This window comes from Schistocerca piceifrons, chromosome 1 (assembly GCF_021461385.2).
Source record: "Schistocerca piceifrons isolate TAMUIC-IGC-003096 chromosome 1, iqSchPice1.1, whole genome shotgun sequence".
Lineage (NCBI taxonomy): Eukaryota > Metazoa > Arthropoda > Insecta > Orthoptera > Acrididae > Schistocerca > Schistocerca piceifrons.
This window is the reverse complement of record NC_060138.1, coordinates 1,150,605,935-1,150,621,070: the sequence shown is the minus strand read 5'-3', so window position 1 is coordinate 1,150,621,070 and position 15,136 is coordinate 1,150,605,935. Positions and strand designations below refer to the sequence as shown.

Sequence of the window (15,136 nt, the reverse complement as noted above, 5' to 3'; positions counted from 1 at the left end):
GGCGCACCCACAGACTGCGTTGTCTTCTATATCTTTCACATCACTTGCAGCGCCATCTGTTGTTGAAAATTGTAACTACTGTAATTTCGAAAGTTTGTCCGCCTGAAAATCTACTGTTGTCCCAAGCATATTGCAACAAACGGTGTATTTCTATCGCTGCTCGTTTAGTTTTTATTGCCGTTTCAAATATACCGGTCATTTTTGAAACACCCTGTAAATTAAGTTAGATGAAGTAGTGTGTAGGCTTGGTCCCATAAAACATTACCACAAATTTCGAAATACTGCAGTCTTTTGCTCCCTTTATTTTATCTCTGCTGGCTTCCCCACTGAAAACGTTTACCGTTAACTACTTCCCACTGAATACATTTTGTGTTTATTTTTTCCACAACGCTTGCCTCCCTCAGTGCGAAATACTCCATTCCGCAACACGTGTTTATCGAGGACGCGGCCGCCGGTTGTCACGTACAGCGCCGACGGGCACTTAACACTACTTTGTCTATGATCATCAGCCACTGCCGGGCGATCCCGCACTCTGAACGAGGGGCACAAACAGGTGTCGGCCAGTGGCGCATTCCGAGAGCAGCCGCTGACCAAATATTGGCGGAAAAAAACGCCGACCTGACCGCTATGCGTTCTGCTGCGTGTATCGCAGCGCCCCCCCCACAGCACCGGTTCGCGCAAAGCGCTCCTAATTAGCTGCGATCAAATATTTGGGTATTACCAGCGGTAATGTGGCAGTTTATACTGCAAAAACAATCGCGCTGCGGATTATTGCGAGCGATCGCCGCGCTTTGGGGGAAAGAGGACCGAGAGAGCGAGCGCGCGTGCGGCGGTTTTGCAGGCCGGTCCCACACGCCGACTCTAATTACAGAGTCGCCACGGCTCATTTGCGTCGATGAGTTATGCCGTAATTAACCGTAATCCTGTGGGCGGTGCGGCGAGCACGACTCCTGGGTGCTCGACGCCGGCAGGTCGTCCTCGGCGACACGCAGTGTTCGTGGCCCGAACTGTGGACCCGTTCCCGAAAATCTGGTCGGGATCAGATACCTGTGAGATTCTACGTACGCTGCGCAACACAGTTAAAGGGTCACTTTATTCAAATCCCGTTATTGTCTCCCATTGCGTAGTGTAAGCCTGAAATTTGGCTCAAATGTCGCTACAACCATTCTCTGTAATGGTGCAAAAGAGTGGCGGCCTGCGACGTCACTCCCGGGCTAGACGACGCTTGAAACAGCAAGGTGTCAACACCTACAGATGAGAGGCCAGAGTTCAGATGATCGTTCCAGGTGTAATGAGGGTTAATGATGTCACATTTGCACCAAATTTCACCACAAATATGCAGCCGTGTACGCGTCAGACGATCACAAGGCCGTCGCACCCCTCTTGCCCACATTTCAACGCTACTTTCGACACCCCTGCGCTGGCCGCTGTGGCCGAGGAGTTCTAGGCGCTTCATTCCGAAACCGCGCTGCTGCTGCGGTCGCAGGTTTGAATCCTGCCTCGCGCATGGATGTGTGTGATGTCCTTAGGATAATTAGGTTTAAGTAGTTCTAAGTCTAGGGGACTGATGACCTCAGATATTAAGTCCCATAGTGCTTCGAGCCATTTGAACCATTTGACGCCCCTGCGATGGAGGTCTCAGGAAGTGGTACAAACGGCGCCTATGAAAACCACCCCGTCTCTTTGCGCCGTTGGTTCAAACATTTCGCGGTCGAAAACGACAGGTCGCAGTGTGACGAGCAACAGGACAACATTCTTGGCCACCTTTGACACTGCTGACAACGTACATCTACATCTACATGTACATGGATACTCTTCAAATCCCATTTAAGTGCCTGGCAGAGGGTTCATCGAACCACCTTCGCAAGTCTCTATTATTCCAATCTCGTACAGCGCGCGGAAAGAACGAGCACCTATATCTTTCCGTAAGAGCTCTGATTTCCCTTACTTTATCGTGGTGATCGTTCCATCCTACACTACTAGCCATTCAAAAATTGCTACACCACGAAGATGACGTGCTACAGACGCGAAATTTAACCAACAGGAAGAAGATGCTGTGATATGCAAACTATTAGCTTTTCAGAGCATTCACACATGGTTGGCGCCGGTGGCGACACCTACAACGAGCTGACATGAGGAAAGTTTGCAACTGATTTCTCATACACAAACAGCAGTTGATCGGCGTTGCCTGGTGCAACGTTGCTCTGATGCCTCGTGTAAGGAGGAGAAATACATACCATCACATTTCCGACTTTGATAAAGGTCGGATTGTAACTTATCGCAATTGCGGTTTATCGTTTCGCGACATTGCTGCTCGCGTTGGTCGAGATCCAACGATTGTTAGCAGAATATGGAATCGGTGGGTTCAGGAGGGTAATACGGAACGCCGAGACGAGATGACAGGCATCTTATCCGCAGGGCTGTAACGGATCGTGCAGCCACGTGTCGATCCCTGAGTCAACAGATGGGGAGGTTCGCAAGACAACAACCATCTGTACGATGAGTTCGACGACGTTTGCAGCAGCATGGACTATCAGCTCGGAGATCATGGCTGCGGTTGCCCTTGACGCTGCATCACAGACAGGAGCTCCTGCTATGGTGTACTCAACGACGAACGTGGGTGCATGAATCTCAAATCGTCAGTTTTTCAGATGAATCCAGGTTCTGTTTACAGCATTATGATGGCCGCATTCGTGTTTGGCGATATGGCGTTGAACACCCATTGGAAGCGTGTATTCGTCATCGCCATATTGGCGTATCACCCGGCGCGATGGTATGGGGTGCCATTGTATACACGTCTCGGCCACCTCTTGTTCGCACTGACGGCACTTTGAACGGTGGATGTTACATTTCAGATGTGTTACGACCCGTGGCTCTACCCTTCATTCGATCCCTGCGAAATAATACATTTCAGCAGGATAATGCAAGACCACATGTTGCAGGTCCTGTACGGGCCTTTCTGGATACAGAAAATGTTCGACTGATGCCCTGGCCAGCACATTCTCCAGATCTCTCACTAACTGATAACGTCTGGTCAATGGTGGCCGAGCAAATGGCTCGTCACAATACGCCAGTCACAACTCCTGATGAACTGTGGTATCGTGTTGAAGCTGCATGGGCAGCTGTACCTGTACACGCCATCCAAGCTCTGTCTGACTCAATACCCAGGCGTATCAAGGCCGTTATTATGGGCAGAGGTGGTTGTTCTGGGTACTGATTTCTCAGGATCTATGCACCCAAATTGCGTGAAAATGTAATCACATGTCAGTTCTAGTATAATATATTTGTCCAATGAATACCCTTTACCATCTGCATATCTTCTGGGTGTAGCAATTTTAATGGCCAGTAGCGTATGTAGGTCGGCGCCAACGAAATATTTTCGCATTCGGAGGAGAAAGTTGGTGATTGGAATCTCGTGAGAAGATTCCGTCGCACCGAAAAACGACGTTTTTTAATGATTTCCAGCCCTAATCCTGTGTCATTTCTGTGACACTCTCTCCCATATTTCGCGATAATACAAAACGTGCTGCCTTTCTTTGAACTTTTTCGATGTACTCCGTCATTCCTATCTGGTAAGGATCCCACACCGCGAAGCAGCATTCTAAAAGACGACGGACAAGCGTATTTTAGGCAGTCTTCTTAGTAGGACTGTTACATTTTCTAAGTGTTCTGCCAATAAAACACAGTCTTTGGTTAGCCTTCCGCACAACATTTTCTATGTGTTGCTTCCAATTTAAGTTGCTCGTAATTGTAATACCAAGGAATTTAGTTGAATTTACGGCTTTTAGATTAAACTGATTTATCGCGTAACCGAAGGTTAACGAGTTCCTTTTAGCACTCTTGTGGATGACATCACACTTTTCGTTATTTAGGGTGAACTGCCACTTTTCGCACCATTCAGACATCCTTCTCTATCGTTTTGCCGGTTTTTTTTTATCTTCTGATGACTCTATTAGTCCTCCGCACATTCAGCTCTTCTCTGGTAACACCTTGGGGCTACAATCCCATTGAACGTGGTGTGACCCATTTGGAGTGTAGTGCGACCGCAGTCTGTGCTCTGTTATACAGGGGCCACTTAAAACGATTCTACGAAATTTTTGAAAACCATTCTGTGGTGTCACCGCCAGACACCACACTTGCTAGGTGGTAGCTTTAAATCGGCCGCGGTCCATTAGTACATGTCGGACCCGCGTGTCGCCACTGTGTGATCGCAGACCGAGCGCCACCACAAGGCAGGTCTCGAGATACGGACTAGCACTCGCCCCAGTTGTACGGACGACGTAGCTAGCGATGCACACTGACGAAGCCTCGCTCATTTGCCGAGCAGATAGTTAGAATAGCCTTCAGCTAAGTCAATGGCTACGACCTAGCAAGGCGCCATTAGTAACATTGCATGTATCTATGGAGTCTCACTTGTATCGCCACAATCTCCAGATGTACCAAAAGGATGGATTAAAGTTAAGTATTCCAGAAGCTACGTACTTTTCTTTATAGCATTCATTACTTATCCTGTTTCAGATCTCACGCCCATCTGCGTGAGCGTAGCGCGTGCCTTTCGGCTTCCTCTCATTGTGTCTAGGCTGTCTTGTCTAGACACAACGCATTCGACTATAACTGAACGTATTCCGAGGCCACATAGGGTGTTTTCTGCATTTCGTGCCCTCCTGTGAGCTGATAACGGTGGGGACACCATGGGGAGGGGGGGGGGGGCACATTGACGTCTGCCTTAATATAACTGGAAAGGGTCCCACTAAAACACGTCAGTTCAGCAACATCCTCGATGCTACTCGTGCATACTCAGCACTTTAAAAATGTACGGAGACTTCGACATCCATTCAGATGAGCAGTGCTCCATTCCACCTCTATGTGCCTTATAGCACGCAACCTATTCGGGGAGGCGGGGTCTTAGAGCAACGCCTTGGCTTTTTTTCACACGTGTAGCAACGTTGCATCCACCGCGATCATTCTACAGGAGGGCTCAAAAACCGCTGTTGAAAAGATATAAGCACACTTTGGTGCTTCGGATCACGTTCAAATTCGCCGAATGGCTTGGAAATGTCACTAGTTGTTACTGTATACCTGGAAAAAAATTGCGGTCGCGCAACACTCCAAAGAGGGCACATCAAGTTCAATGGTGTTACAATCCTATGCTGCTCTTAGACAAGGGCTGAAACGTCCACAGTTGTTAGCAACGTCGAACGTTGTCAAGAACGTCGTCCTCTCGCTCATCACACTGTGTACTTTCGCTTTCGACCGCGAAATTGGGAAAGGTCAGGTGTGAATTCACTGTCGGCGATTATGGCGCCTCCTGAAGCCTTCTCGCGTTGATTCTGAGAGGCGGTGTGTCTTCAGTATTTTCCTCGGCCACCGATAAGAAAACTCGTGATTTCTACACTGAACATAGTGATTCTGGCGTCCATTGCAAAGACGTCAAAGAAGGGACGAAACGTGTTTAAGAGGACGTGTGACGATCTTCAAATTGTGTGACACGTCCACGGTGGCGCTGGGCAGAATTGTGGTGAAATTTGGTGTCATTGTGACTTCATTAACCCATCTCACACGTCACATGAACTTCTGAGCTCTGGCCTTTCTTTTCACCTATTGCAAGCTCTGTTCCAAAAATGAACAGCTTACGGAATGAAGTGGCGAAGATTCCTGCAGGAGCTACCAGTCATTCTGCAGGACAATTCTCGGTGGCATATCTCGCATGTTGTGTCTCATTTGTTCGAGCGGGATAGGGCTGGGAAGAGCTCTACTAACCACCATACTCCCTGTGCATAAGACTTTCTGACATCAACTCGGTTCCTAAACTGGAGGAAGCACTCCATGGCGTTCTCTTCAGAACTGTTACAGAGATTCGTCGCGCAATAGACCGCTGCACTCGAACTAGCAACACGACTCGTGTTGCTATGGCTATCCTACGACTTCCACGTCGCTGGAAACTGGCTATGCACAATACTGCTTTGAAGGACAGTTAAACTTAAAAACATGTATCTGTTTTGTATATGTTGTAAAAAAATACACACATCAAAAAATGTTTTGCATCACCCTGGTTCCCAGAACTCCTGAAGATAGACGTTGACTGTGGATATTGTATCACAGACACAGTCCCTTCGACTGTTCAGAGATGTCACTCAACCCTCCCCCACCCCCCCACCCCCCACCCCCACCCAAAAGATGTAAACAACCATGCATGAGCAGCGCCTATTAGACAGAGGGGGTCCGACAGCTGATCACCTCCAGTCATTCCACCAGGTAGGAGGTACACGGCTCGTGTTGTCTGTAGTTCAACCATGCCTAGATGGTCAGTACCGCGGTCCGATTGCGTCCGCATCGTTACTTTGTGACACGAAGGGCTCTCGCTCAGGCCGTCCGAGGGCTACAACTGCAGTGGATTATGCCTCGTAGGAACCTTGACAGCAACGCCACCATATTGAACAATGCTTGTCGTGCAGGCACAGGACGTCGTGTTACACTCAAACTGTGCGCAATAGGCTGCATGATGCGCAACTTCACTCGCGACGTCCATGGCGAGGTCCATCTTTGCAACCACGACACCATGCAGCGCGGTACAGATGTCCCCAAGAACATACCGATGGACCGTTCAGGACTGGTATCACGTTCTCTTCACAGATGAGTGTCGCATATGCCTTCAACCAGACAATCGTCGGAGACGTGTTGCAGGCAACCCAGTCAGGCTGAACGCTTTAGACACACTGTCCAGCGAGTGCAGCAAGTTGGAGGTTCCCTGCTGTTTTGGGGCGGCTTTATGTGGGGCCGACGTACGCCGCTGGGGGTAATGGGAGGTGCCGTATCGACTGTACGAAACGTGAATGCCGTCCTCCGATAGTGCAACCGTATCGGCAGCATATTGGCAAGGCATTTGTCTTCATGGACGACAATTCGGCCCTTATCATGAACATCTTGTGAATGACTTCCTTCAGGATAACGACATCGCTTGACTAGAGTGGCCAGCATGTTCTCCACACATGAACCCTATCGACCAAGCCTGGGATAGATTTTAAAAGAGCTGTTTATGGACGACGTGACCCGCCAACCCCTCTGAGGGATCCACTCCGAATCGCCGTTGAGGAGTGGGACAATCTGGACCAACACTGCCTTGACGAACTTGTGCATAGTATGCCACGAGGAATACAGGCATTCATCAGTGCAAGAGGACGTGTTACCGGGTATTAGAGGTAACGGCTTATACAGCAATCTGGACCATCATCTCTGAACGTCTCGCTCATGGTGGTACAACATGCAATGTGTGGATTTCATGAGCAATAAAAAGGGCGGAAATGATGTTTATGTTGATCTCAATTCGAATTTTATGTACAGGTCCCGGAACTCTCGGAACCGAGGTGATGCAAAGTTCCAACCTTCGTTCGTAGTAAGAGTGCTAGTAACCTTGCTGTTGAGAGGTCCAAATCCTAAATCACCCTTGGTCTTCTAGAAAATACGGCGTAACAGTGAAGTCCCCTCACAGAATCCTCTTCTGTTACTCTCAGGGTAGTGGATGTTCTCTCGACGCTGGGAATCGAGTTTCAGAGCAAATCAGCAGCGGAATAAATTAATGAGGCCAGAAATAATAGAGAGAATATTCTTTTATCGAAATCTCTGACCTAGGAGACGGATGCAGCGCGCCCTGAGAAGCGGAACTCGGCTGCTTTGCCTTGTCGGTTTGCCGGATTAACACCGTGCGCTTCACATTCAAATTAGCGACTGGCGCCCCGAACTCAACTCCGCGCGCCGCCTGCATCTCCGGGCTTCATTTGAATTTAAAATAACGCCCGCTAAATAACTGTATTGCAGCATTCTTTCTCCGAACAGCCGCAACTGTGCGTACTTCGCACCAACCTTCTGTGCAGACGGCGGGACCTTAGCAGCAGACCAACATTTCCTTCTTCCACGTTTCCCATTACATTTACCGTTTCGTCAATTCTGCATTTCTCATGAAACTTCGTTGTAGTTCAGTTCGCCTCTCCTTTTCATTTATTTTTTTATCCAGCTGGTTGCATGTGTTTGGCACTTGTGCTATGTACAGGGTGGTCCATTGATAGTGACTGGGCCAAATATCTCACGGAATAAGCATCAAACGAAAAAACTACAAAGAACGAAACTCGTCCAGCTTGAAGGGGGAAACCAGATGGCGCTATGGTTGGCCCGCTAGATGGCGCTGCCATAGATCAAACGGATATCAACTGCGTTTTTTAAAATAGGAATCCCGATGTTTTATTACCTATTCGCGTAGTACGGAAAGAAATATGAACGTTTTAGTTGGACCACTTTTTTCGCTTTGTGATAGATGACGCTGTAATAGTCACAAACATGTAAGTACATGGTATCACGTAACTTTCCGCTAGTGCGGACGGTATTTGCTTCGTGATACATTACCCGCGTTAAAATGGACCGTTTACCAATTGCGGAAAAGGTCGATATCGTGTTGATGTATGGCTATTGTGATCAAAATGCCCAACGGGCGTGTGCTATGTATGCAGTTCGGTATCCTAGACGACATCATCCAAGTGTCCGGACTGTTCGCCGGATAGTTACATTATTTAAGGAAACAGAAAGTGTTCAGCCACATGTGAAACGTCAACCACGACCTGCAACAAATGAACATGCCAAAGTAGGTGCACATCAATAGCAGACAAACTGCGCGAGAATCGGGAATCTCAAAAACTTCGGTGTTGAGAATGCTACATCAACATAGATTGCACCCGTACCATATTTATATGCACCAGGAATTGCATGGCGACGACTTTGAACGTCGTGTACAGTGCTGTGCCTGGGCACAAGAGAAATTACAGGACTATGATAGATTTTTTGCACGCGTTCTATTTAGCCACGAAGCATCATTCACCAACAGCGGTAACGTAAACCGAGATAATATGCACTATTGGGCAACGGAAAATCCACCATGGCTGCGACAAGTGGAACATCAGCGACCTTGGCGGGTTAATTTATGGTGCAGCATTATGGGAGGAAGGATAATTGGCCCCCATTTTATTGATGGCAATCTAAACGGTGCAATGTATGCTGGTTTCCTACGTAATGTTCTACCGATGTTACTACAAGATGTTTCACTGCATGACAGAATGGCGATGTCTTCCAACATGATGGAAGTCCGGCACATAGCTCGCGTGCAGTTGAAGCGGTATTGAATAGCATATTTCATGACAGGTGTATTGGTCGTCGAAACACCATACCATGGCCAGCACGTTCACCGGATCTAGACAAGTTTCGTACTTTGTAGTTCTTTCGTTTGACGCTTATGTCGTGAGATATTTGGACTGGTCACGATCAATGGACCACCCTGTATAGGCGTCTCACTTAAGAGCCGTCAGTCGAAATTTCTCCCGGTGTTTCAGGAGATACTTCTACTTTACTACTGTCGTAGCTAGTGTCGGCCCAAAGAAATACTGCGCATCATGTACTCAGTGCGACGACCAGCGCCTACGGGAAAACTTGGTTCGTTTCCCTCTGCAAACAAATTTTCAAACCAAAATTTTATTTACCCACTCGATAGAGCTGTCTCACATTATTCTAGATCGATATTAGTTTTAGCGGTACGTTTTAATAGGGACAGTAAAAGGCGAAGAATAATCAGTAGTCCAGCAGCGAATGAGCAGCACTGTGTATGGCGACAGAAGACAGCACGAGGCAGGACGCTACACGAGACAGGACAAGTTCTTCTGATAATACGTATTGCTAAATGAATATCGCACTAGACTAATCTGTCCACTGTCCTGAATGGGTACGCAAAAATCCGCATCAAAAATAATTTTCTTGTAACGGGAAAAAACTGACGCTTTTTGTTGACAGTGGGCATCACTTGAAATAAGAACTTAGCAATACTTGTTTGCGTCGATTCGAGCTATATTTACAAAAAAGGAATCGAAAATATTCGCCAAAATGTCAGAAAATGCCCTGACGGGTCTTAAGAGAGATGCCGGTATGAATACTGGCGACCCACACCGTCCGGCCGGGGTGGCCGAGCGGTTCTAGGCGCTTCAGTCTGGCACCACGCGAAGCCTACGAACGCAGGTTCGAATCCTGCCTCGGGCATGGATGTGTGTGATGTCCTTAGGTTAGTTAGGTTCAAGTAGTTCTAAGTTCTAGGAGACTGATACCTGTGATGTTAAGTCCTATAGTGCTCAGCGCCATTAAAACCATTTTTGACCCACACAGTTCGATTGGATTCATGTCGGACAATCAGGTTGCCCATATCATTCGCTCGAATTGTCCACAAAGTTTTTCGAAGCAATCGCGAACAATTGCGGCCCGGTGGTATAGCGCATTGTCATGCATAAAAATTCCATCATTATTTGGGAACACAAAGACCATGGCACCCAGCGAGGTGGTGCAGTGGTTAGACACTGGACTCGCATTCGGGAGGACGACTGTCCAATCCCGCGTCCGGCCATCCAGATTTAGGTTTTCCGTGATTTCCCTAAATCGCTCCAGGCAAATGCCGGGATGGTTCCTTTGAAAGGGCACGGCGGACTTCCTTCCCCATCCTTCCCTAATCCGATGAGACTGATGACCTCGCTGTCTGGTCTCCTTCCCAAAACAACCCAAGCCAACTAAGACCATGAATGGCTGGAACCGGTCTCAGAGTAGCAGAACATAACCATTCCCTCCACAGGACTCAGTCCATTCCATGTAAACGCTACCCACACCATTATGGAGCCACCTCCAGCTTGCAGAGAGTCTTGTTGAAACTTGGGTCCGTGGTTCCGTGGGGCCTGCACCACACTCGAACCTTACCGTCGGCTCTTACCAACCGAAATCGCGACTCACCAGACCAGGTCACAGTTTTTCAGTAGTCTACGGCCCAACCTGTATGGCCACAAGCGCAGGAAAGGCGCCGCTGCCATAGCCCATTGTGGTATACGCCACTTCTAACAAACACCGAACAACGCGCTCCAGTACGCGGCCGCCAAATACGTCGCTGGCCGCACTTCTCTGGGCGGCCCGCTGCTACCATCGCTGGCTGCCTTCGCGCGCGCGCGTTTGTCAGCACACAGCAATTGGCTACGCCAGGAAACATAGCCATTGGTTTTCCCTGGAAAACAGCGACCCCAGCCGACGGCTCCGTTAACTAGCAAGCGTTATATAAACCCGGCCGCCGCCGCAAACGACAGTTCACATCGGGAAGTGCAGTACGTCGTGTTCCAGCTGCTTGTGGATGACTCGCCGCACCACTAGAGGTTACCTGGCTGCTCGGCGGAAATCTTGCGACTTCACTTGGAGAGACTGAACTTCACTGGACTTGGGAATAATTACGGGACGTGCACCCCACCATGCACATTTGGACACTGGTATAACCAAACTTTATTTATGCATTACTTCTGAGTGTGAGCCTGGGTAGACGCTTGGCTAACATAATTGTTAAAAAGTGATTTGTGATTTAATAAACCAGACTGAAGAGGTTATTGTGTTATTCCTGGTTATAACACCCATTAACGCCAATTTCGCCGCACTGCCTTAACGGATACATTTGTCGTACGTCCCGCATTGATTTCTGCGGTTATTTCACGTCGTGTTGATTGTGTGTTAGCACTGGCAACCTAATGTAAACGTCCCTGCTCTCGGTCGTTACGTGAAGGCGGTCGGCCACGGGATTGTCCGTGGTCAGACGTAATGCCTGAAATCTGGTATTCTTAGCACACTCCTGACACTGTGTATCTACGCTTCAAACTCTAAATTTTGGATCACTGAATTCCCTAACGATTTCAGATATGAAACGCCACTTGCGTGTAGCTCCAAATACCATCCTGCGTTCAAAGTCTGTTAATTCCCTTCGTTCTGTTAATTCCAGTCATGGGGCCATATTCACGTTGGAGACCTTTCCACGCGAATCACCTGAGTGCAAATGACAGCTCCGTGATTGCATTGCTCTTTTATACCTCGTGTACGCGATACAGCCGCCATGTGTATATGTGCGTATCGCTATTCCATGACTTCTGTCACTTCACTGTATTGCTGAAAATGTCCGTTTACATTAACACACTACTTGCATCTCCATGCTAACGATGGTCTATCAAGCTCAAAACATCAAGGTGATTCACGAATAATGCCGGCAGTTTCAGCCAAATGGCAACCAGCTCTTCTGGAGCGTATGTAGGTGTCTCGTTCATCAAACGCGTTATCTCCCCCAAACGAAAAGGAAAATCCATATGTCAGCAACATCTGTAAAACAATATTCATCATACGCCTGTTTCAACACCGTCTCTGAACGCCAATAGCGTCTAAACCTTCATGCACCCTTAGCGGGGAAAGTAGCACCAGTGACATTTTTGTCACATAAAAATGCTTTTTTATTTCCTCGAAACGCTACAAAATTTTCTATGTGTAGCTTTTAACAATTCAATCGACTTCAGTGATACTTCCTGAGTATTTTGGTATAATGGGCCATAACGAAGCAGTTATCATTTATTCGGTTTTTTAGCTCAGTTACATTAGGTTTGTGAAAATACCCCCAGGCAGTGAAAAAGCGTCTAATACGCAATCAAAAAACGTACAGCACAAAACTCAGTCCCGCAACAACGCTCAGATGGAAAACTAGTTCGCTGTGGTTCCCTTCGCTGCCGCAATAGCTAAGCAAACTGTCGTTGTGCCGCACTTCCGGCGCATTCAGTGCCCCATACAACACGTGCCTATCCGCCAACTCTTCATCATCGAGCCATTCCATAGTTACCTAACAAGTAACACTGCCGGAATAACCTAACAGAGGCAGGACCGAGCAGTGCTGAATGCGAGCTTGGGGACGAAGAATCAGGTGGACGTTATTATACACTGAAGTTCCAAAGAAACTGGTGTAGGCATTCGTATTCAAATACAAAGATATGTAAACAGGCACAATACCGCTCTGCGGTCGGCAACGCCCATATAAGACACCAAGTGTCTGGCACAATTGTTAGATCGGTTACTGCTCCTACAATGGCAGGTTATCAAGATTTAAGTGTGTTTGAACGTGATGTTATAATCGGCGCACGAGCGATGAGACACAGCGTCTCTGAGGTAGCGATGAAGTGCGTTTTTTCCCTTACGACCATTTCATGAGTGTACCGTGAATATCACGAATCGGGTAAAACACCAAATCTCCGACAAACTGCGGCCGGAAAAAGATCCTGCAAGGACGGGAAACGACGACTAAAGAGAATCGTTCAACGTGACAGAAGTACAACCCTTCCGCAAATTGCTGCAGATTTCAATGTTCGACCATCATCAAGTGTCAGTGTGCGAACTATTCAACGAAACATCAACGATTGGGCTTACGGAGCTGAAGGCCCACTCGTGTACCCTTGATAACTGCACGCCACAAACCTTCACGCTTCACCTGGACGGTCAACACCGACACTGGACAGTTGATGACTGGAAACATGTTGCCTGGTCGGACGAGTCTCGTTTCAAATTGTATCGAGCGGATGGACGTGGACGAGTATGGAGACAACCTCATGAATCCATGGACCCTGCGTGTCAGCTTCGGGCTGTTCAAGATGGTGGAGGCACTATAATGACGTGGAGCGTGTGTAGTTGAAGTGATACGGGATCCCTGATACGTCTATAAATGACTCTGACAGGTGACTCTTGCATAAGCATCCTGTCCGATTACCTGTGTCCATTCATGTCCATTGTGTACTCGACCAGACTTGGGATGACTGGGTGTTGTGTGATGTCCTTAGGTTAGTTAGGTTTAAGTAGTTCTAAGTTCTAGGGGACTGATGACCATAGATGTTAAGCCCCATAGTGCTCAGAGCCATTTGAACCAGACTTGCGCAATTCCAGCAGGACAATGCGACCCCCCACACGTCCAGAATTGCTATAAAGTGGCTCCAGGAACGTTCTTCTGAGTTTAAATACTTCCGATGGCCACCAAATTCGCCAGACATGGACATTATTGAGCATACCTGGGATGCCTTGCGACGTTGTTTTCAGAAGAGATATCCACCCCCTCGTATTCTTACGGAATTGTTGACAGTCCTGCAGGATTCATGGTGTCAATTCCCTCCAGCACTACTTCAGACATTAGCCGAGTCCATGCCACGTCGTGCTGCCTGCTCGCGGGGGCCCTACACGATATTAGGCAGGTGTACCGGTTTCTGTGGCTCTTCAGTGTATCTACAGCAAGTTCAGGTGACAACTGCATTGTTGAATAGATTCTTTCGGTGAAATACAGATACAAAGACAAATGAGGGGAAGATATCGGACGAAATGTACGTACTCTGTAACGAACCAGTAGAGACGACAGAGTCAACATTTCCTTGAACCACTTCTAACCTGTGAGTCAAGGTTCTCCTCATATGTGTTGTATAGGGTGTTTCATAGTCTTCGAATCAGACGTCTGTGGATGATAGATCACGTCTTGGGGAACAACTTGTGTTAGAGACAAAGTAATGTTCGCTGATACTCCCTAGCGATACCTCTTAGGCCCCTGGGTGGCGGCGCAGCTTAGGCTGTCTGCGGTGTGCATATACCTTGTGTGTTGCATATAATCCAGTCACCTGCTCCATATGAAACTGGGTATGCCCAGGGAAACTAAAGTTCCTAATTCACTTCTGAAATTTGTTTGTTAGCTTAGGGACATTCATTTTTAAGGGTTTCTTGTTGAAAATCATTGTATCAGTCTGCTACGGTACGTAGTATGCTGCACACCTGATTAGTAGAGCCTACATGTTTCTTGAAACTTCGTCGTCCCAGGGTGCTGAATACTGGCGCCTGCAGCAGTCCCTGGGAAGTCATCTACCACCCCTAGACGTTTCACGGAAAGAATTTTAAACACCCTGTACAAAATCATCTCATGTCTCTTTTCTCTTTAAGTTACAGCCCGATTATTATTCATTTCAGTTGAAACAAATAATACTGTCTACAGGTTTATATAAAATAAATAAGAATGAGCAAATGTAGTCACTGTCTATTAGACAACCATTTTGACCCTAAAAATTCCATTTCACACACGTCACTGTTGCTACAATACCATTTTCCTCATTGCCCCTGTCATTCTGGTCTTTTCCACCTCACGACAATGGAATTAGGATGACCCATGTATCAGACAACTAGTGATTATTATTATTTACACGTGATTGCTAACTTTAATCATACGAGACACCTTAAATAAGAACACTTC

The 15,136-nt window shown here is 47.5% G+C and overlaps 1 protein-coding gene across 1 annotated transcript in view; it reads left to right on the top strand.

Moving 5' to 3' along the window:
• The window catches only part of LOC124778758 (RNA-binding protein Musashi homolog Rbp6), a 1,305,122-nt gene that overhangs the window by 158,206 nt on the left and 1,131,780 nt on the right, over positions 1-15,136 (top strand). The gene's annotated exons all lie outside the window — the stretch shown is intronic.